The sequence below is a fragment of the Kryptolebias marmoratus genome, linkage group LG16 (assembly GCF_001649575.2).
Source record: "Kryptolebias marmoratus isolate JLee-2015 linkage group LG16, ASM164957v2, whole genome shotgun sequence".
Lineage (NCBI taxonomy): Eukaryota > Metazoa > Chordata > Actinopteri > Cyprinodontiformes > Rivulidae > Kryptolebias > Kryptolebias marmoratus.
This window is the reverse complement of record NC_051445.1, coordinates 7,852,839-7,876,870: the sequence shown is the minus strand read 5'-3', so window position 1 is coordinate 7,876,870 and position 24,032 is coordinate 7,852,839. Positions and strand designations below refer to the sequence as shown.

The 24,032-nt window shown below is 38.5% G+C and overlaps 1 long non-coding RNA gene across 2 annotated transcripts; it reads right to left on the bottom strand.

The window, feature by feature from the left end:
* Positions 1 to 8,898: 8,898 nt before the first annotated feature.
* LOC119617758 lies at positions 8,899 to 20,899 on the bottom strand. 2 transcript variants are annotated; one of them, XR_005234161.1, is made up of 3 exons: positions 20,801 to 20,883; positions 16,545 to 16,670; positions 8,899 to 9,996 (listed from the first exon to the last, which is right to left on the bottom strand). It is a non-coding gene; the product is annotated as an uncharacterized LOC119617758 (long non-coding RNA). The 2 variants fall into 2 exon arrangements; XR_005234162.1 differs by lacking the exon at positions 16,545 to 16,670 and having other exon boundaries at positions 20,801 to 20,899.
* Between the last annotated feature and the right edge of the window lie 3,133 nt (positions 20,900 to 24,032).

Sequence of the window (24,032 nt, the reverse complement as noted above, 5' to 3'; positions counted from 1 at the left end):
CATATTTTTCAGTTGTTCAAAATATAAAACAAACTCTTTACTTCCACAAGTTTTACAAAAATAATTTTAATAAAACATATGTGGTATGAATTGTGTCATTAGAGCCATAAAAGTATGCAGCCCTAAAGTCCTCAGCAACCTTCTCTTTATGTGCAAAACAACTGAGACCTTGCCAACAAGCATGTTCTTCACTTCATACCATTTTTGGGTCAATTGGGCCAAATTGTTCAACTCAGTGGTCTTAAGTTTTGCACGCCAGCCTACTGGTGGTCATAATGAACTGGTTTGTCAATTGTCTAGTCAGTAGAAAAGAAGAAGAAAAGAACTTTGAATCGTTTGTCATCATGAACTTCACAAACTTTTATGTTCTTATGATCCCTGAATAATAAATTATATGACTTTGAATAACATCTATCTCCTCACTGTTGAAGGGGAGTTTTATTCTTGCTGTCTGTATGCACACAGTTCATGCAGGCACTAAAATACACAGCAAACCCTCACTGACAGCTACAGATGACAAAATTTACATTACAGACCTGATGGCTGAGCAGATGGTCAGGCGGACAGGGACGTATGAATATCATCTAACCTAAACCAGGTTCACAGTGAGATTTTTTAGTGATTTTCAGACAAAATCTTTTGTCATGGAAAAAAAAAATCTTTGGTCGTGAGTGGTCTTTGGTCATTGAGTGTTACAGGTTCACTGACAGCTGATTCAGCACTCTCATGACCAAAGATGACCTATGACAAAAGTCAAAAGTTGAGCAGTGTGATTGCTGCTGTGACTGACATCTGTTTCCCAGCCATGAGCACGTCCACAGCTTGTCTCATTTTGCTTCCTCTCTTTTCAAAGTCCAGATATTATATAGATTTTACTGTGACAAGCTTCCTGCATTGACAGGCATTCATTATACATAAACACCAGTGACACACATGTGGCAACAAGGCCAAGCTCAGTTATAAACAAGAAGCCAGAGGTGAACAATAGTCTCTAAGAAATCCAGCTTATAGGCCTCTGGGGAACACCACACTGAGTTTGTTGACACTGTGTTAAACCTATTTAATACTCTGTTTATGCTACGTGCATACGTGTGTGTGTGTGTGGATGTACCTCTGTGGGAGTAGAACATCTACCATTCTTTCTGCAAAGCCACAAGTTATTGAGAAAACAAATGTCAGTTGAAGGGCGTTGTCTCCAGTGTCTGCACTGAGAGTTAGTATTTCCTCCTTTTCTTGGAGCTAATCAAATTTGATTATGAGTACCAGTGAGAAAAGTCACTGACATAGAATTTATTGGATAATGTGGGGAAAGAAAAATGACAAAAGAGCGATGAGAGGGAGTAAAATAAAAACGGAAGAGAAGCAGAAACTGAGTGGTTTGAGAATGCAGGGGCGAGAGAAGCACTCAAAAAGAGGAGAGGAGAGGAGAAGAGAGTTTCTTCCCAAAGGGGTTGAGACTCTGGATCTGTGCCCGGTATGCCACTGCACTGTCATCTGTGAGCCGCCTTTGAACACGTATGTGGGCCAGCATATCCCACGATCCTCAGCTATTATCCCATCCCTGCTCCCAATGTGGCCTTGTGCTATCTCCTGACAATTACTTCTCCTGCTGCTTACTTTGACCAGCTGCTACACTCCACCTTTTTCCTCCTTCCTATCCATCCGTTCTTCTTCCTCCCTGTAACCTCACACTCCTCCTTGTCCTTCTCTTTTCGAGCCAAAGCACAGCAAGTGGCTAAGCTTCTGCCATAACTATGAAAACAGACAACAATGTTTTTATTTTTTTTCCTCCTTACTGATTCAACATCCCCGTCTGGAGAAATCTGTTTGCCTATAGGTTGGTGAAAAAATAAAGGCCTGACATTCCTTAAAGGAATGCATATCGCCTGCCACCTTTCATGCCGGAGTTTTAGACTAAGATCATCTTATGTTTTGGACAGACCTTGAAAATAACAATATCTAACAATATCTATCTCATGCAATATTGCTGGATGTGTTAGTGCTCAGAGTATATGTTGAAGATGATTTTCAGCTACTACATCAAATTTTAGCTCAATATCTGTAAAATTGTTTGATATATATAGCTAATTTTGTACTGGCTAATGTCAATCAGCGCTGTGGCTTTCTTGAACTGAACTGACTTGAAAAGTTAATCAGTTGTAGAGGTGCATCCAGTGATTAGCATCAGAGAGTTTCATTAAAATCTGTCTATGATACATGAGATAGTTAATAATAGTGTTGACTCAAAAATGTAATGGTAAAATTTTAAGCAAAGGTCTTTCCAAATGGGTAGCACTTGACATATGAGTTGGGAATGACTCTCAGTCACAACCACACCAAACCTTAGCATAATATTTATAACACTGACTGAAATACCACCATTTTTGTGTTTTCTAAAGTCAGTTGGCTGTTGCAACCATCTTTAATTAGGTTGGTTCCAGAAGTAAAATAGTTGTAGATGTATATTAAATGATTATTTCCTGAAAGTTTCCGTAAAAGTAGTTCATGAGATATTTTGCTAACAGACAAAGTCGACTCCATGTAGTTAATGACAAAGTTGTAAAGAAAGATCTTGCACAATCTATCAACACTCAGAGTATGTGTTGGGGTCTACTCTGAGATACTACCATAATAAATTTTAGATCAATATCTGTAAAAATGACAGTCAGCTTTTGTGTTTTTTAAGATTAGTAGGCTGCGGTATCCATCTTGAATTGGGTTGACTCTAAAAATGAACCAGGTATAGATGTACATCCAGTGGTGACTTTCTATAAGTTTCATTTACAGTTTGTTCATGAGATATTTTGGTAACAAACAGACACATGAGCACACACACACACACACACACACACACACACACACACATGTGCACACAAATAGACACAAGCAAAACATCATCTGCCTTTGCCTTTTGGCGGCGAGCCATAATGAAGAGGACTGATTAATTTAGAGAGCCTGCTCTCTTATTTTCTTCCTGCCAAGACCCCCTATAAGAGGACATGCCTTTTCAAAAGATAGATAGAAAGAGAGATCATGAGAACTCATTCATCAAGCCATAGATCCGATTATAAATAATGCGTGTAATGCGCAAACAAGCCTGAGTATTTAGAGTTTTAGCCTTTGACCTGTGCTGCTATTTTATGTCCTGTTAAGAGTTTTTTTATGGTTTAATAGTGTCTAGATCAATATGTCACAGTCAGTTTAAACAGCAATGAATTATGTTTTATTTGAAATGAAAATATATCGCTTCATACCTAAAGTTAAAAGCACATTTAGATTTTCAGATGAAATATTGTCTGCTGGTAAATAGGACTGTCATGAGGGCACATTGAAAGTTTTAATTTATTATAGATGACACTTTTTTTGTTTTTAAACAAAACATATTGACCCTAATGTCCTTATAGCTTGTTTTTATTACATTCAGTGTTACTGACTGAAATTTAAAATAATAAAAATGTTTTCAGATTTTGCTGGATGTTGAGCTCTTCATCTGATAGTGAATCATGATAACTTGAGGGATGACATGCTCGCTGAGGCCTTGTGACCTTGCACACTACTCAGACCACATGTCATTCTGGAGTCAGATGCTAGGTTTGGTTGAACAAGCACTCCTTTGATTACTAACTCAGTTATTCAATTATTTCAACCTCTTCATGCATTAAAAACTGTTCAGTTTCCTTCCACCACTTAGGTGTGACAGCACGATTTACAGGCTGTAAAATATGTGACTGGCTGCTGATACCTCCTGCAAAGCTGTAAAGGTCAAAGTAGCTTGTAACCATGCAGTTTGGCACCATTTAGATAAACAACTCTCTTATCTCATCCGAGGCTGGGAATATTTCCTAACACACTGTTACAAAATGTTGTCCTCGCTGGAAATAGTTCCCACATTACGAAAAGGTTGTTTATAAAAGGTTATTGTTAGTTTTCTTGGGAGAAGCATGTATGTTTAAATCCTCAGATCCTCTTACTTGGCCAAAAACAACTATTGAACAACAGAAATTGTATTTAATCAACAATATATAGATTTTTATTGCCTTTTTCCCCACTACTGTTAGGTGTTTTTTTAAGCGTTAGTTCAATATTTACACAAGAACTAGTGTTAGTCATTTTAAAGTGATAGTTCATATCTTTTGAAGTGGAAAAAAATAAATTCTGTCTAGAGTCAAACCTGACAGCTAGCTGAGCCAAGAAGACCAATGTGGATCACTGCTGTCTTGAAACAACTTCATTTTCAAATTTGTCATAAAGGTTTTTGCAATTGCTCTTTTATAAACCTTTACATTTACATCATTTTTGCATTAGACAGCAAAACTATGATGTTATTCCTGTTGGAAACCCCCCAGGCTGCACCAGTAGGACTACAGCTAGCTCAAACATCTTCCAACCCACCGACCACATCCAGCCTATTAGCTGTCTCCATCTGGTCCACAGAAGGTCAATAGTAAATCAAAAATAAAATATAAATCATTCCACACACAAAATCAAAACTATCTGCTTTATATTTGAAGTGGTTTTATATTCAAGGCAAAATCATATTTACAGTTAATTCTAAAATGTATATTTGGCAAAACTGAATGGTCTGTTGGTGTGGCCCTCCACAATGGTCTGTTTCCTCAGAAAAAATAGTTGCAAACCTCTGAGCTAGCTGCTGCTGCCACTGTTTGCACATACCCATTGGATTGTATGTAAATAACTGAGTTATGTGAAACTGAAGGCAGTGTAAAGATTTATAAAGTGTAGTTCAAGTGTTTGCTTGAACCACAGGGACATTTTGGAGATTGGAGTTGTTATAAGATGGCGGCAATCAGCTTTCATTTCAATTTTGCTTTAATACTTCTTAAACGTATTCCATAATATTGTAAAGCTACTAATTGCAGACATTTTATTTAGCCAACAATCACCCAGTATCAGTCAAACGGCTGTCTCCAATTCTATCACGTTCCTCATGTGGGTTTGCCAATGCCCACAAAGAAGCTACAGTGTTGCACAAAGACATGTTCTATTTTGGTGTCCTTATCAATAGAGGATCTGTCTCCGTCAGTATCTCAGCCTCCTGCTTGGTCTGTGAGAAGTCCTCCTGAAGGAGTGCGCGGACAATGAATGACTTGATTGGAAGCATCTCCGTTTGGATCACATGCATGAAAGAATGCAGGAACATGACCCAGCCAGAACCAATGTGCATGGGCCCTTCTGGATTGTGACCTGTTTGTACCAACTTGCTACAGAGATGAAAGTTTCACAACCCATTTGTCATAAGACTGACCTTTAATAAACCCTAGGAGATTGAATGTGCCACTTGTTTCTGGTACAGTCCCTATTTCAAAGAAGTTGGGATCTTGGGTAATATGTAAATGAAAACAAAATCAACGATTTGCAAATCTTGTGAATTCATATTTATTCACAATGGAACATAGTAAACATATTAAATGTTGAATGTAAGCTTTTGGAGGGGAATGTTGTCCCATTTTTGTCTTACATAGGATTTAGCTGTTTAACAGTCCTGGGCTTTCTTTGTTGAATTTTTTGCTTCATGATGCACATCCTTTGCACTCAGGAATTTCTATGGATTCTTGAAACCTTTTAATGATAATATGAGCTTTAGATGATGGGATAGCCAGCATCTTCCCAATTTAATGTTGAGGAATTATTCTGAAATTGTTCTATTATTTTTTTAGATGCAGTTTTGGAGACTGGTGAACCTTTGCCCATCATGTTTCCAGCTGTATTTTATTTGTACATCCATTTTTAAGGTCTTTTCTTGGCCCACCCCAACCTTTTTCTCATCAATATTAAAATTACTTTCTTATTTTTCTAAAAATGGTACATTTTTTGGTTTAAACATTTGACATGTCTGCTATGTTCCATTCTGCATTTAAATATGAGATGAAATAACAAAAACAACAACAGATATCTAAATTGGTGTAACTTCATGACAGATCCCTGTTCATGCCTTAATGCCTTTCACCATACACACATGCTCAGAATATTTTCCTTTCTTCCATCCAGTGTGTTCTGGACAGGACTTCAGTCTCCAGTGACTCTTTACAGGGTAAACAGGATCTTAACTGTCTTCACTGCAGACTTATCTCTGAGTCAATGTTTATCAAGAAACCCTCTGTTCTCATGCTAAGGCAGGGGTTAAATCTGCAGAGAAATAATCCATATAGAGTTGTTGACTCAATGTCATCGTGGTACCTCAGCAGGTGCTGTTGACTTTAAATTTGACCCCTGACTTTTGCAGCGAGCTCCCCTTTTTCTTTGTTGCAAACCAGCGAGCATGGCTGCCATAAAAATAATCATTAAGGAAAGATTATCTTTCTTTCCACCTCACTCTAAATCTCCCTCGCTGAGTTTGGAATGCACCAGTGTAGTCACCCCCACTGAGAATAACTCTCAGATTGGGTAATTTTGTCTTACATAAGGAAGAATACTGCCACAACAAGACAAGTAAAAACAACATCAGGCAAGGCCAGAGGGAGAGAATGCAATCCTCAGCTATTTGTAATGGAGAACAGGGGAGGGGCGGGAGGGTGGAAGATGGATGTGATTTCACATTAATTGTGTGGGTTCACACGAGCGTGCGTGTTTGTGTAAATGTGTTTGGGTACGTCCACGTGGGATAGGAGGTGTTAGAGGAATTTCTGAGAACTACGCTGATTTTATGGGCACAGCAGGGTTTGTGTGTGCGCGATGCGAGGGAGAGTGTGTGACTGTGTGCATATTGGGAGATGTGATTTTGTGTGTGGTGAGGTGGGTGAGGGTAAAGGGAGGGGAGGGGGGGGGGTCTCCACACTTGGCTGGGGGTAGCGAGTGGAATCTTCGAAGTGTGATGTTGAATTTGCAGAGTCTGAGCCAGAGGCAGAAACAGGCTGGTGAAGTCTTCCAGAAGTCAGCTGCTGTACAACAATTGATTTGTTTTATTTGTGCAAAACAAGCCATCAAAGTTTTGCTTTAGGCACTTTTAAAAATATATTTTAATTCCCATTTGTGCACTGAACAAAAAAAACAATAAACACATTATGCTATAGTGATAAATAGCTCATAAAGAGCCACCAAACTTCACACTGTTTAAGGTTAGTGTTATGTGTTTAAAGATAACACACACTCTTAGAAAATAGGTCACATTTGCAACGATTATTAATGAACATGATTGTTATTAATCTGTCTGGGTGCCTATTTCTATTCACAAACACTCTAAAGCCTATTATGTAGATTTTAATGTGTTGATTTGAGCTAAGATGAATCACACTTTATTAACCCCTAACAGTAGTTTTTATTGCTGCTGAGTATATTGTGGTGAATGGAAGGATTTTCCTGGTCACTAAAATGGAGAAGCCGAAAAAGATAAGGAGCTGTATGTATCTACACACTGAAGGCTAAAAAAACTGTTCATGTTGTTTTACGTTTATCCCCTGATAGCAAAATCCAAAAAGTGGGTGATGAATCCAAATATTTTATGAATCAAAGATATTCAAAGGAATTCCTTGAAACAATTCCTTGAAGTAAGTATTTCCTTCAAGGAATGCTAGGTTTTCCATTTATTTATTTTTTTGTTTATTAATTTTGAATTTTCAACATCTTTTCAACTTGTGTGATATTTGGGGTTTTATTCCAGGAAGTAGTTTAGTTTTAAAAATCACTATCAGATGCTCTAGTATGTAAACAAGCCTCCCTGTCGTCATGGTTTTTCATCACAAGTTGTTAAAAGATCACTTGGGGCAGCATCCTAACCAGCATGAAACCTCATAAAAAGGACCCAGTTTTTAAACAGACAACATGCTCATAAAATCTCAAGAAGGTAAAATAAAACAAAAAGCAAAAGCGCATAAGACCAGTGATACTACTGCAAATTGGAGAGTTTGCAACATTTGCTGCTTTCTTTTCATATCAACAATGACTGACATTTTTTTTAAACATGTCCATTCTAAAATGCCAAAGAAAACATAAATTATTCCCACCGCCCCCACCGACTCATACATGTTCTCTGGGAAAGTTTAGAGTTCATGTGTGAAATAATGTTCAGGTCTGGCAGTTTCAGCTGGAGAGCACTCACTCAGGCTGCATGCAGGTCTCTGCAAGCAGAGCTCTGACTTTGCATAAACTCCTGTCATAAAAACTTGTCCCTCAGCATTTCATCGAGCTGCGTCACTCCTCCAATAATGTCACGTCAGATTTTCTAGTCTAATCAGGCTTTAAAAAAAATCAAGCACAAACAAAGTTTTGAGATCTAAACTCTCACCTAAAAAAAATGTTAAATACATTTTGTATCAAATGAATAGAGTGTGACAACGATTCTGTCCATCCCACTGTTATCAATTATTTGACAAATTTGTAGAATGGTCTGTACAATAAAATGGAAAAGCGTTGTGTTTTTGTTGTTTTTGTGATTCCCACATTTGGTTGTCTCTCTAGCTCGCTCTTCTGTGCTAGCTAGTCATTTTACCACTAAAAAGAGGTAACACTGAAAAACTGATATTAATTTAACAAATATTTAGAAATAAATACAGGGCTGCTAAACTTTTTAGCAGAACCGGGTCCTTCTGTGGAGTCAGCAGCATGCAAAAAGATGATGAGGCATAATTTAAAACACAGACTTTTTCGTGGAATTTCCAAACCAGACTTTTACATATCCACCCACATCTGAATGACAGCACTTCAGTTGAAAAGATGTAAAATGGCTCTTTAGACGACAGCTGGGTAGAGTTTTTTATGTGTCTTGTAACTCAGTTATATAGTACCGCCACCAAGGAGGTTTTCAAAAGTGTTGGTTGGTTTGTCTGTCCATCCATCGGTTTGTTTGTCTGTCTGTTAGTAAAAATGCCTAAAAACTACTGAACAGATTTTGATGAAATTTTCAGGAAATGTTGGGACTCTTACAAAAAACAAGTGATTCAATTTTAGTGGTGACCCAGATCACTATCTGGATCCTACACACATTTTATTTCAAACTGTCCCATGAAATGATTGCAACAATGTTCCAGTGCAGTTTCATAAGAAATTATAATAAACTGACACAACTGATGATTTCCTCACTTTGCTGTTTTCTTCTTTTGCCCAACCTCTCTTGCTTAACTCAGAGTTTCTTTCTCTTTACAAACTAGAGATTATTAAAAAATACCCAGCACAGAATGTACAATCTACAGGCTGACCTTAATTCCGCTCGTTTATTTTACATCCTCTGTTTTATTGTTCCCCTGTCATCACCACCCCACCCTTTAATTTCCCTTTTCTCTGCCTGTCCATCCCTGCAGCTGATCTTCTCTTGGTGAACCCGGAACATTTTGCATTCACAGCTCTTCACCTGTTTATCAAGCTCTCACTTTGTGAAAGCACTTGTATGCAGGATGGGTGTTTCCAAGGTTACCACAGAGGCTCTAAATAACTGTGACAGCTGTGGCAGGGGAATTTAGTCAAGCAAAACGGTATCGGCATAAATACCGGTAAACAACAGCATTTATTCCCATGGACTTTAAACAAACAAATTGGTGTTATGATTTCAAACAGTTATAGACAACCTGATTCCAAAAAACCAGTTGGGGCCTGTGTGATGTGTGAGACAGGGTTTCTAAAATGCCAGTCTTTTACAGCCTACGCCAGCTCTTTAAGCAACAAACCAAAACACACTCACAGCAAACAGTTTTACAAATCTGTGATTACATTACAACAGTTTGGTGAGAGGTTAGAGGCAGTGGATTGTAATCTCCACAGCAGTGTGTCTGTGGCCATCTGTGTCGCAGTGTTAGTGGTCTGTGTGACGTCTGTTCTGTGCCCATGCGGCTGGTGCTGCATTCATCTTTCAGTCACCCAAAAGCAGATGTCACCAGGACGATGGGGAGCGGCAGATTGCCGTGGCGACCAAGCTGTGGCAGGTTGAAGGTGTCTCCGCCCCGCTGGGCCCAGCAGATGGAAGCTGAGGTCATTATCCGCTGTTCTGTTTGTTGCCTTATTCCCCCCACACTCCATGCCTTCTCGTTTTCTTACTGCGTCAGTGTACTGTAAAGACACATCAGGTCAGTCACTGTGTGACTATCATTAAATGTAAACATATTATTAAGTGCTTTACGTCATTAGGCAGCTTAAGGTGTTTGTCCGCCTGATGATCTAAACTCATTATCACTGTCTTCCCTGTGAATTGTCAGACGTATTTTCTTAGAGTCACAAAAACAGCCTCAGTACCTAATGAGGGAAAATATGCACAGAGGCTCTCAACAGGCATAAGTGTTGCTTTCACTCAGTTGTAGACAGACACTACATTTTATTATATAAACAAAAGTAAAGACAAAACACTGGCAAGTTGCCATACAGAATAAATAAACCAATTCAACATCTACTCACAGAAAGTAGGGCAACCTAGAAAGAAACATTCTTCTGCAGCAGGCAGTAATTTCTACATTGTAGGGCTATTAGTCTGCTTTTATAATAAGCTGTGCATGCAGTATGAAGGTTAACATACTTTGTGTCATGTCCTATATGTTTACTGTACTTCAGACAGCAGTCAGTAACACTGAGTTACCCTGTCCAATGCAGCATGGAGTACCTGTCTCTCAAGTTAGGAGTGTCGGCAATTATCCTTGAAATTGCCACAGGCAATATTGAGCAAATATTACTTCCTGTGTGCCAAAGCTCCTGCTGCTCAGCAGCTCTCTATTGAGTTTTTCTTTTTTGAATTTGAAACAGACATGCTCCAGATGTGTTATGTCGGACATTATCAGGGCCACTGAGTATTTTCTTTGTGTTAGCAGAATAATGTTTGCAGTTCTGGAGTCAGTCTAAATGTGGCAGCTTACTCTGGTTTGTTTCCTCTCTTGGTTAAAGCAGCTTAGAAGCACTGTAACTGTTTAACTGGATGCAGGCAGCTTCTTCTCCTCCAAGGGAGTGAGCTTGATGTGTTAGTCATTTTACAGTTTGAACACACATGTGGCACACAGACGTGCTGAACACCACCCCAATGGGACATTGCTGACAAGCAGAAACCTTCATTTTGTAGACCTACCGTATCCAAAGATCAGTCTTCAGTTAAAGTTACTCATTGCAATTTCTTGGAAACTCTTTTTTTCATAAAGTAAGAAACAAATCTGCACATTTTTTTTCTCAAATTGATTATTAATGTATCCGTATATTAAAAATCTATTAAATGTCATGTGTGTTTATTTACCTATGGAAACAGCCCAAATGAATGAAAATAGGTCAACAATGGTGCTATCCATGGAAGAGATGTTTGGGATGGAGAAGTCTGACAATTTTACAGAGTTATTCTTATATTTCCATCTAAATATATTCTCAACATATTCTGTGGTTGTCTAATTGCACCATATTTGTTTACCTGAACAGAAAACGGACAGCCTAAAGTAAGTCAATAATGTGACTGAAGAAGCTACCAAATGTCTTTTTTTTGTTGATTCAGCTAAGTACATTGTTTACATTGAGTGGGTACCCTTATTTCAGAATTGCATATCAATATTTCTGGAAAACTACTGGAGTAAACTCATTCAAACCACACTATTTGATATAGTTCAGGATACCCATTTTATGTTTAATTTTATAGTTTTTAATTAATACTTTTTTTCTTGTTTTGTGTATATTTCTTTTTAAATTACTTTTTATGATTCATCTACAGTATTGCTCTCTGGTGTCATTCATATATTAGGCATTTTTGAGTAAATTTTGCAGCGTATCCATTAAATTTTTTTGAATAAGGAAAAACATTTATGGAAATTCCACTTTCTGTTCTTGCAATTACAGGAGCCAGCATTTTCTTCTTCCCTTTAGAGCTCATTACTGATCTTTAATATAGTTCAAATTAAATATATGCACGTAAAAATACAGTTTACATGGCCAAGAGATAGGGAGGGCATCTTCTAATTGGAGGATCAGCTTTCAATCTCCAGGTCCTGCATCACAGCAATGGGTCCATGGGCCTAAACCTCCCACTACCCCCAATATGCCTATTGGTGAATAAGTAAGTCCTGTATATAAAGTGTAAAAAAAATCTCTGAATGAGTGTGTGTCAATGGGTGAATAAGACATACTGTAAAGGGCTTTGAATAACCTGGAGAGGTTTAAAAGCATTAAATGAATAAGTGTGAACCATTTACCATTTGAAAGCTTTAAACTGATTTGCTAAAACATATGTGATTATAAAAAGCATGAAACAGTTAAAGAGGTTTGTAAAACAGAACAAATAGTTGCAAATATGTACAGCCTCCTCTCATCTACATATGTCTATATGTTGTCCGCATGGTTGTGCACATGTCATGCACTACACACTGATGTAGAAAAAGAGCACAGTCTGCTTTCTCTGGCTGTAATTATGATTTGAGCAGTCCAGAGAGTTGGAGGTACAACTCCACCAGCATGCAGTCATACTGTATGTTGAAGTGTCCCTGGGCAAGTCACTGAACTCCTCATTGCCCCATGTGTGCCCCGTGGGTGTTTGAATGCAATCTAGAGCACTTTAGCTTTGTAGAGATGTAGTAGACAGCAGTATGAATGTGTGTATGGATGGATAAATGAGGGCACAAATTGTGTTGTAAAGCACTTTGAGTAGTGTGCTTGGCTAGAAAGGCACTATATAAGTACCATGTATTTACCATAACGTTTTTTTTTTAAATTCCCAGATAGGAAGTATTACAGTTAGATGAGTTGATACCACTCCTTTATTACTCTTCCTACAGCATCCTATTGTTCTTCTTGCACATACTTCATACAGTTGCCTATACTGACCTCCCATAAAATTTTAAAATGATTTTATTAGGATGAAGCCTGCTTGCTGCCCAGACAGAAGCGTAGTTGTCAACATAATTCTGGACTATGTAGCACTCTTCAGTCTGTCATTCCCTGGGTCCCCCTCTTGCCCCTCCAGGGTGTCAACAAAGCCCCAGTTTACATGATGCTGTTTTAAAGTGATACTGAAACAGTTCTGTTGTGTTACAGATGTTCATCTACACAACAACAGCAATCAAATTCTCTGACATCAAAACCTTTCAGTTCAGGTCTTAGAGTTGAAGTTTTTTAGAAACTCCCAGCACGGTTTTATGGGAAAACGTATTTTACCTGAAAGGAGAAGTTATCGCACATGCGCTGTATGGTTGCAGTCAGTCAATCGTCTACATTTTCCTGAATCTTTTTAGATTTATGATTTAAAGTCAGGTATAGCAGCAACCCAAACTCATTGTTGGTCCAAATAAAGTTTTGTGTTTTTAGCATTTGGTATGCAACTGTTTTCATAGAGACTGAAGTGTCTACATACGGGTGCATGTTGTTGAAATACAAAAATCACAGCGCCAGCTATTGACCTGGCATGGAAACTACAGCAGGTTCAAGGTGTTTTGTGGTCACATCTAAACAAGAACTGTGATCACAGCACTACTGTGTGAACGTGTAACGTTTTTACAACCAATATAACATTTACAGGAGATTGTTCACGTGTTAAGTGGGCCTCAGAGATACTTTTTTGCCCCTTTCATTTGTTTTTACACACACCTAACATAGTCCACGAGACACTTGGCTCAGAACTCCCGGGAAGCTCCTACAGCGTTAAACTGGTTTCTTCCAGCTGGCTTCTCAACTCTCCTGTCCTTGTACAGATTTTTGCTTCCCTTACCGCGACCAGACATTTTTATTAAACAGACTGAGACTGTAAATGCCATTTGGCATTTGGAAATTTGATGGTGCATAATAATGAGTGAACAAAGGGAACGTGTCCCTACGTGTCTGAGGTGTACTTCCTCCCGTCCACCACAGCCACGAAGAGCCACTTGTGCCTCCGTGCGGTCTCCTCTGTGCACAATAACTGTGATATTTTCTTCCACAAGTTCCACAACTGACTGTCTTTTAAGTTTGTTTATAGGTTTTGCTGGAACAGTTGTAAAGGTGGCTGTTTTTTCTATCAGCCTCGGCCAGCTGCAGTAGCAGCAAAATTATTTTAATAAAGCTTTTCTGCATAAATATGCCCACAATCACTTCTGACTAATCACACAATACTTGGCGCAAACTCCTGCGAGAAACAGTTTGGCCAGGGCCTTCTGACGCAAAACGGCAGACGAAGCTGCCACAAGAACAAAATGACGCAATTTTCGTCACGCAACCACGTGAATGAGAGCAGATTTCATGACTTCTCATGGAGTATGACAACAGCTTAATCGAGCAGCTTTTGAGCACTCAGTCCTCCATTTACATGTCAAAACCTCCCCAGGCTCTGGATGTAAAGAACCCAATTTAGAATGACAAAGCTCAGCCAGAAACAGCTGATCCACAAAGGAGGCCTGGTTAAGTTCTTCCTCCCAGTCACCAGCTGCTCCACTGACCCAAAGTACCTCCATTCAGCAAACAGACAGGAAAAATCTGCCACGCGCAGTCACATGTAGCTATTGAAAAACTGATAATGATATATTATTCTTAACAGTCACCACATTTCTGTCTTCTTTGTAGAGAAGTTCTTTCTTGTATTTGCACCTTGATCTCCCCATTTTGGCATCAGTTACTATTTTTGTTGCCAAAAACCAGGTCAAGACAAAGAAATCCTTAAAGATGGTTTTTCATTGAGCTGCGACTGCGGGAGACTAGTTGGTAACTTAAAATTAAAATTGCTAGAATATGTGAATTTTAAGTAACAGTCTCGCTGAACTTTTAGTTTTTGGGACCAAAAGTGACTGACTGACAAGCCATGTGACTATGTTGTGAGCAGCCAGTGAAATCACAGCCTATTTTCATGTGCACGACTTGCAAAATTGCATTCTTGGTTTATGATGTTTCCTAATGGAGTAAACTTTTGACTTAAAGAAAAGCAGATCTGGACCGGTTTTTCAATATATATTATTTATCATCAGTGTGGTTTTTGGACCTGGACCTTTGTCTTTTATGCTTTCTATGACAGAAGAGCTGCTGTGCAGGTTTTAAAATACAACACTGGAAACATTCGGGAGACTCCTTCATGGTTGCTGTTCACCAACTAGATGCAGCCCAGTGAGAAAGGTGGTATCTCACTGGGCAGACTTCTTTCTTGCACTTTCTTTATATCACCCCCACCCCCGTTTTAAAAAAAAAATATGACAGAAGGTAGCACATGAGGTAAACTATGTAAGCTTTTCTGTACAACATCAGTCTGACAGAACAGTGCTTTATTTGTGTGTGCATATGACACAAAGTGGCTTAGGGGATTTATTGTGTCCCTCTCTGATTCCTGAACTAGAATGACTGGCTGGAACTTGTAGGTCAGACCTTGCATGTTTTGCTTAAAATGTTCGCTTGTGATCCAAATAGAAGCACATTGCCCTTTGAATCTATATTGTCAGACGTATGTAAAAACTGTACAAGTGTGACAGTTACTATAGGAGACAACTGCAGAATCAAACCTCGATGGGAAGGTAACACTAATTCCTTTTACTGCAAGAAAGAGATTACATAAGTAGATTTAAACCAGTGAAAAAGGGGGACATGTTTCATTAGCGTCACTTGTGCCAGATCTATATTTGGAGCATGAGCCCACAGAAACAGACAGGGATGAAAATAGCCTTTAATAACCCAGATTGGGAGCTTTCATCCACTCCCCTCTTCTGCCACAAATAAAATGACAGACAGCACACTCTGCAGAGCCCCACACACTTCATCCAATCACAGTGAACCCCTCAGCATGGCAAAAAGGGGGAGACTGTGGGAATCTAGAGAGAGGTAACGGGATGGACATGAAGTGGTAACAAGAATAAACTGTGTGTTGTTTGAGAGGCCTGTTTAGAACAAAAATAGAGCTGAATAAGTCAAATGCTTTATGCTGTCCACACACCAAACACAAGATAATGATGTTACTGCTGAGCATAATTGGCCTGTTTCATTGAAGTTCACCTTAACTACCTGTAATTTTATCCAGCTAAAAATGTAAAAATATTTATATATGTTTTCAGATTTCCAAACAGCCTAAGAATGGTTCTGTAGTTGTTAAAGATAATGGGGTTGGTGAATGCACATGCTGAGATTACTTTATTTCTTTCCAGACTTCAGATGTGGCCTTAGAGAGGACGATAGACAGTCCATACGGCCACACATGTGCATGTGTGTGTTTTTGTCTGTGTGCGCGGAGGGAGGAGGGAGTCTGTAGAAACTCAATCTCCTCATATTGGGTACCCACTGCCCCCAGAGAGAAAGCAAGAAACAACAGGCCCAGCTGTCCTTAACAATGGACCTGCCCCCGCACCAGCCAGAACTCAAAAGACTCCATTCAGTCCCCAGGCTCTCCTGGTGCTGCTTCCAGGGAGACTGGCCAGGACATGCTTACATTCACCATAGACATGTCTATCTCTGTTTTGGACAAGCTTGGGTGTTTATCACATGCATGTACATATTGTGACTCAAATTCTGTTCCACAGCGGTGTAGCTTTGTTCACTGTCATCTTGTCGTTTCAGGGCTTTAAAAAGCAGACTCTCAAAGTTGTGAGTTACATTGCTTATCTGTATATGACCATATTTAGCTGTGTGGTCCGTATTCTATCAATAAATTCATACATTTTCTTACAAAACCGCTTATATTCAACCTTGTCCACACTTACCCAGTTAATGATTTACATCATCCAATATTTCCCTGAATGAGTTCCTGAGTCTGCACCTTGACTCATAGCTGAGGGTCCCAGCATTTCCAAATTACATTTTGAGAGATATTCCTGATAAATGCTGGTCTGTAATTAGAGAGAAGTATACAAATACAGATGTTTAAAAAAAAAAAAAACTTTCATGTTTTACATCACAGAGTTGTGGTTTGGCCATGTCACGTGAGTAAGATGTTTTTGCATGAAGCTGCTGAGAGATTGTTCTCTTGTCATTGCATGAACAGGGCTGCTTGGCATAAATTCTGATTTCTTGCTGATTTTCAACATGTTCAGTTGGCTGAACAGCTCATTTGTCTGCTTTGTAACACATAGGCCAAAAACGAAGGCAGTGGTCAGCTTTAAATGTTCAAGGACAGTCCAACAGTGTCAGAGAGCTGACTGTCATCTTCAGTCAAGTTGTAAAGAAAATTATCTTAACCATCTGGGGTAAGTTTTATGAAAATACAGTTACACATAGTTTTTCTCTGAATGATGCAAAAAGTTTTAGTCACATGTCTGTGTTAGTATTCTAGATGGCTTTCTTCAGTTCTGGCAAGACCAACAATGCAGCCACCGTGGTACATTCAAATGTTTACCATTGCTCAAGTCAAACTAACCTGACAGTTTAAAAGAAGGAAAACCTTTTCATCTTTTTTTTTGGACCAAATTTTAACCATTTATGCTGTTCAGAATCTTTTTTAAAACTGTCCATAATTAGGCTGTGGTTATTTCATCATCAACTCCAAGGCTGGTGAGATAAGTACGCCAAACAATGTCAGCTTGTTTGAAATGATTTCAACTTGTTCCACATAGAAGTTCAAACAGAAACCTCATTAAATCACTAAAGTGAGATAGTCACTGTGATGAAACTGGAGCTTTATATTGCTAAGAGATTAATGTTACAAGAAGCATGATATCCATATTAGCAATACTGCAAATGACCTGCTTTGCATAAACTGGATTGGAGTTAATTACCTCAAGGCATGAAGATTCTTTTGCATATGGTTATTGCAACTAATGCACATTGATTCTGTAGATACACAACCTTGTAGCTATTTAAAAGTATATTGTTTTTTACACTTTATTGTATATTTTTTTATCTTATGCAAACAGATAAAATTTGATTAAGATCATCTTTGCAAACTATGTGGAGATTAGGGGGAGTGGGTCCATTTTGTTAAAGTTAATCTGTGCTGCCACTTCAAGAGAGTCAGTACAGTAGTTGCTGGGCTGTGCTGTTTGTCCTAATAGTGTTGCCGTAGCTGCCGCCAAGGACTGTATATAAATAGATTTTTAATGTGGATCCAGAAGTTGAAGCTAGAACAGAACCAGCTTCCCTGTCAGCTGGTTCTAGTGCAAGTTTTAAGTTAGTCTCTTCCATGTAAACTGGCTTCTGGTGTTAAATACAGATATGTATTGTTGATAGTTTTATAATCACATAGTAGCCCTCTAAAATGTAATCAAATCAGATCGTGAGGTGTCTAAAAACTCCGACCGCTAATGGAGATATAATCTGCATGACTTCTATTCCAATAGCAATTTAACTAATCCGTAAAGATTTTAACTTTTCTTTTATTAAATTAGAACAGAAAGGTAACTCACTGCAAATATTACCAAATGCATTTATTTTTTTGTTTTTCAATTCCCACATACATCTGTTTGTATTGACATTGAAGTCTAAATACCATTTAACACAGAATAAAAGTCAGTTTACAACAAATTACCTGATACTGTTTATATTTTGGAGGTGTACAAATCCCAATCCAGATGTCTTGAGGAAGCAGTTATTATTCGTTTTCCAGTTCTATATGATTGCATGGCTGCTTTCTATGCTTATAAAAACTGTTTTTCTCCCAGGATAAACCACTTGTGGCTGTCAGGTTTTGCTGTGCAGTGTCTGTTGATTGTTATTGTGAATGAGCAGCATAAGTGCATGGAGTTTGAGTAAATACATTTGGGAGATATATGTGTGGGTGTGACAAGGAAGACAACACTGTATGTAATGGTGTTTTGAGCAGGTGAAGGTCTCCTGGGTATGCCTGGTCTTTTTTTTTCTATGCAGCACAAACACAGTCAGCACTCCAAGTGGTGAAAAGCAGCAGTCATTCAGTTTCAGGGCTTTAAAGAAGGCTTCCCCTCCCCCAACTCTAAGAAGCTCCTGACACACACATGGACTTGGGCATGGTTGTAAGCTATGCTCAAAGGGACACAGGAAAAGGTTTTAATACACACACATCATGCTGAGGAGTTGGCTTTTTTTTTCTTTACACACATAATTGTCCTCAGTGCCCTCCCCATGTTTGTTCAAAGCGACCCCAATCCTGATACTATCTCATTCTATCTCAATTACATCAGCCAACTCTATCTTTATCAGCAAAAACTATTTTTCCTGCAACATTATACTTGCACTTTTAGTCTATATTTAAGAGAACATAATGGCATGTAGTATGTATATTAACTAGAAAATGAATGAAGAAATAGCACTATGGCTACCACTTGTGTCAACGTGCTTCAATTGTGTGTTTGATGGTTTACAACTCAAACAATTAACAAAAAAAACCCAAACTGGTTTTAAAACAATAGAGCAGCATAATAACACATAGTGGAAGATAATTAGGCAGTTGCATCCAGTTGCATCACCAGACTGGGTTTTTCTAAATAATAAGGCAAGTTCATCACACAGCCAGAGCTTAAAGATTTGTTGGCACAGCATAATTCAGTTTTGCGAACAAAAGAAAAAATATATACAAAAATGCTTGTGAAATATGACTTGTGACCATATATTCAAATTAAACCTGTAAACATGTTTTTTTTTTTCAGTTTTTGTTTAGAGAAACCATTTAATAAGGGTAGAAGTAATCTCAAATATTTCTGATTGGGTATATTATTCAACACCCACCTGACCAAGCAACATGTCTGAAACTGCATCACAGCAGCAAAGGCCTAAGCAGGTTTATCTCCCTAGACTGTCCACATTTCTGCCACATCTTCCAGCTTGTTTGAGGATGGGGGGGTGGTATAATCTCTACAGCAAGTCCTGGGTCTCCCACAAGGCCCCCTCTAGGTGGGACATGTGCAAAACACCACCCTAGAAAGGCATCCAGAAGGCATGCTTACCAAATGTCTAAACAACCTCAGCTGGATCTTTTTTAAAGCAGAAGAACAACTCTACTCAGTGTTTCTGCCAAGTAGCCAACATTGGCATCCAATTTTTTTTAGGGTAAGGAGCCCTTTGTGAAATGCCACTTTATTGTATAAGAGGGGTTTGAGTATTTCAAGAAGCTAAGCTGACTGAAGCAGTTTGATAGGGTCTGATAGGGTCTCCCATGGCACATTGAATCTGAATAAGGGGCTAGTCTAAGCTCAATTCAGTTAACCCTTATGATGACCAGTAGTACAAGGTATGCAGACATTTAGCATGGACTAGGGATTCTGGGATGTGAACCTGAAGTTCCAGAATCCTGAAGTTTGGGGAAGAGGCTTATTGGCAAGCACTTTTATCCGTGTGGTCCAGCTAGGCACGATTTGAACAAGCTACAAACAACCCTCTTCAGTGGACCCACTATCATAAGTGATTGGTGCTTTGTAGATTTGGTGAGATTCTAAGGCAGAAACAATTGGCTCATATCTAATACTAATAATTGTGGTACTACCAAGATTATTAAAAATGATAAATTCTTGCATTTATTGTATAGACTGTTCTTTTTTACTGACTACTCCAAGCGCTACTCAAAGCACTTTTACAGTACTAGTCATTCACCCATTCACACAGACATCGGTGTCTTACTCAAGGACACTTCACCATGTGGTGGGGGAAGCCTGGATTGAACCACTAACCTTTTGATTAGCAGTTGATCACTCTTCCTCCTTAGCCTCACAAAAGCAATGGGATTACATGACATGGGAGTACTTAAGTTTTTTTAATTGATCAGAGACAATCTTTACTTTTAAAGATGGAAAACATCATCCCCACAGCAGCACACAGTTGTTGAAAAGTTCAGCCCACAATTTACAACATAGATCACATATAATTCATTTGTGCACACAATTTGAACATTGTGTGCTTTTACCACAAGGGTTGATTTACAAATTTTTATTTTTTCTTCTGTGACTGAATTTCAGCCTTTTTAGAGCTAAGTTATTATAATCAGCCATAAAAGACATTCACAACCCTCTGTACTAAAAGCCTGCTGCAAATAGTGAATCAATATTGTACTTACATTCTATACTCTGTCATTTTGTAGGTCGCATTTGTCGGCTAAATCAGTGTAATGTAACAGAAACCACACACCGCCACTGCAGCTGCTACAACAATGAGCATCTAATCCCACCTACTCTGAAAGGGTACTGTCTGCAGGAAAAAATAAAGCAGAACTGTGCATGCATTGAAAAAACAAATATTAATCATATTTTTTTTTACATCTCCAGTCGTGGCTGTGGTTTTTCCCCACTGGCACCTGTGTTAGTCATATTTACAAATCATAGCTGTCATGCTAGTCAAACAATATTGTCATTATCATCAGACCGCTCCATTGCCAACTCTTCTGTGAAGTGTCATCACAATTTCATCACAATTCCCTTGTGAAGTATCAGACAAATAGCTTGATGATTCAGATTGATTGCATTCCTGCTGCCTTTTATCATAAATTATTTGCTATTCTCCTTGATCTCTGGTCAAGCAGTCTTATTATATTTTCCACACTGCACTTAATCAGTTGTTTTTCAGTGATAACTGCTGCAGAATCTCTGGTAAATGTATCATAATAAAGGTAACAGTGATGACAAAAGCAGCTATAGGCTGTCCACTGAAATGCACTATCCCTTCATTTATGATTCACAAATAATTAATCTATTGCTTTCTGAAAGAGGCATTTGGGGAATTGGCCTTCAAAGCACATAATGCATGCAGCACTTGACAGGGAACACAATAATTTGCTTTATGTTGAGCTATGCTGTGTGTGTGGTGGTGGTGTGGGGGGTTAAAATGTGTTAAATATTCTGTGCCTGTCTGTTACAAATTATGAACCTACTCACAGAAGAGAAATGAAACTGTTATCTTTCATATTTAATGTAGTGGCCATATACTTCCTGAGACAGACAATAACAGGAAGTGGTTAACAAGGTCTCACACATTCATCCTCAACACTGAAAATGCACTCGGTTCCTCCCACCATAGCATGTCATTTTTAAACTGTCATAGAACACAAGGTCACAAGAACAGGATACTGCGACAAACTGTATTTTGTTCTCAGACATCAGGATACAAACTCCAATTGACAGGAAAAGGTTAGGTCTCCCTTTTGGGCTAATTCGTGTGACTAAGCACTGGATGTGAATGTGTGTGTTTTGAATTTGTATGATTTAGTTTGTTAAAGTTTTGCTGAACAAACATTTGCTATACCAGTCAAAACGAAGAAGAAATCCGTCTAATTTAAACATGTTGTCAGGTTTATGTACTTCAGGAAGAGGGTCAATGCATAATCAATCATTATTAAACAAGAAAAATGGAAAATCAGTCAACTGATGTAGATGCTAATTTCCTCTCTGAAACAGCACAGGAAAAACACCACCAACAAAAAATCCTAGTCAGTGATGTGGAGAGGGTGGTGTTGGGACCTATTCCAGCAGTCAACAACTGTGAAGTAGAGATACAACCTGGATAGGTCAGCCAGAGAGACACAGAGACACAACCATGCACACTCTCACCCTAAAAGTCAATTTAGATGAACCAATTTACATAATGTTTTTGCTTTTGCACTCTGGGAAATATCCAGGAAATCTCAAACATGCAAACTCCACAGAGAAAGGTATTTTCATCTGAGATTTAAAACAAAAACGTCATAGCTGATCATGTTTTTGGGTTTGGGATTTTGTGTCTGTCCTTTGTTCACTTTTTGTTATGTTGCATTTGAGTTGTAAGTTTGGTATTCTTGTAGTTTTTGTCATGACCTCCTGAATTTCACAACTGTTTGGGTTCTAGCTCTTCCTCTCATTACCTGCTTTGAACTCCCAAACTGCTCACCTGTTTGAACTCACCAATCACCACTCCCAGTGGATATAATCTCTTTTTTTATTTTTGCTTTAGTCTCTTAGTTATGTTGCTTGCTGTGGTCAAGTTTTGTATTTTTGTACTTCTTGTTCTTCTTTTTGGTTTGTCTTTTTCAGCCTCTCCAAAGACTTGGGTTTGTGGCCTCTGAACCTGCCTCCTTCTAGTCCTGTATTTGGGTCCTTTATCCATTCATTAATTCATCACTGACTGAGATTTTATGGCTTCTAGAAACAGGTATACATGTCGTGTCGATTTCAAATTTCTTTTTATTTTTCTTCCATTTTTTATTGCGAACACTTGTCTTCCAAAAACACACTTACTATCACAGCATGAAACATTTGTAAAAACAGGACGTAATGTCGAAAGTTCTGCTGGTACAGGCTGTTATCATTACAGGGATTGTAGCAACTCAATTGCATCAGGTCCACAATATAAACTTTGTGGCCAAAGACAGATAATTAAATGCCAGTTTGCTCTTTACAATTCAACTTTGGCAGTGCAACTTCTTTGCTGGACTCAACACTACAGCTGCACAGTATTATGATTCAAGTTGATGTACCATGTGCAGACAAGGTTCTGAGGAATTGGTCCATTTCTACCAGTGATTATAATGTTTACCAGACCTCTACATTGTACTTGTTTGGTTGTTTTTTTTCTTTTAGGACTTGTTTGTTGAAGGGTAGGTGGGTGGAACATTTCAGAACTTGCTTTTACCTGGTCCTGAATGTGGGTTCTTTCTGAACTACACATGGTAGTAGACCTTCTTGCTGTGAGGTGGTGGTGCTAACCACTACTACGTGCAGTCTGTATGTACAGCACAACTCTATAAATATCAGTATACAGTTCAACTGAATTGAAATAAAATCAAACTATACCAATTACATTCAAAATAAAAATAAAAAAAAATTAACATTCATACTAAAGATGAAGGTGAAGATATTTTTTTTTGGATTTACCTCACTGTATGTTGCATTGCAGGCTAAGTTGTAAAAAAATAAAAAATAAATAAAGTATCACTGACCAAGTTTATTGTTTACAAAACTTTTTAATCACATTCAGGACCATTCTCACCAACATAATTGAGCAGTCATGCTTATTGATCTCATTGAAACAGTCGGAATTCAATCCACATCTCAGAAGACACACAAAAAAGTGTATTAAAACACCTCCTAATAAGCATTCATATGCACAACAGCCAGCAAAGCTTTGCTACTCTTTTCTCTGTCTCAATCTGTAATTAATGTTTTTCAGGGGGGGATGTGTAAATATAGTTGCTCGGTCTTTTAGCCAATTATGCAGAACAAAGACGGTGGATGTCAGCAGAATCCTCGGCGCTCTGGGAGCTCCCAGCACAACCAGAACTGACCTTCAGGCTTTCACTTCTTTGCTGCTTCTTATCAGCC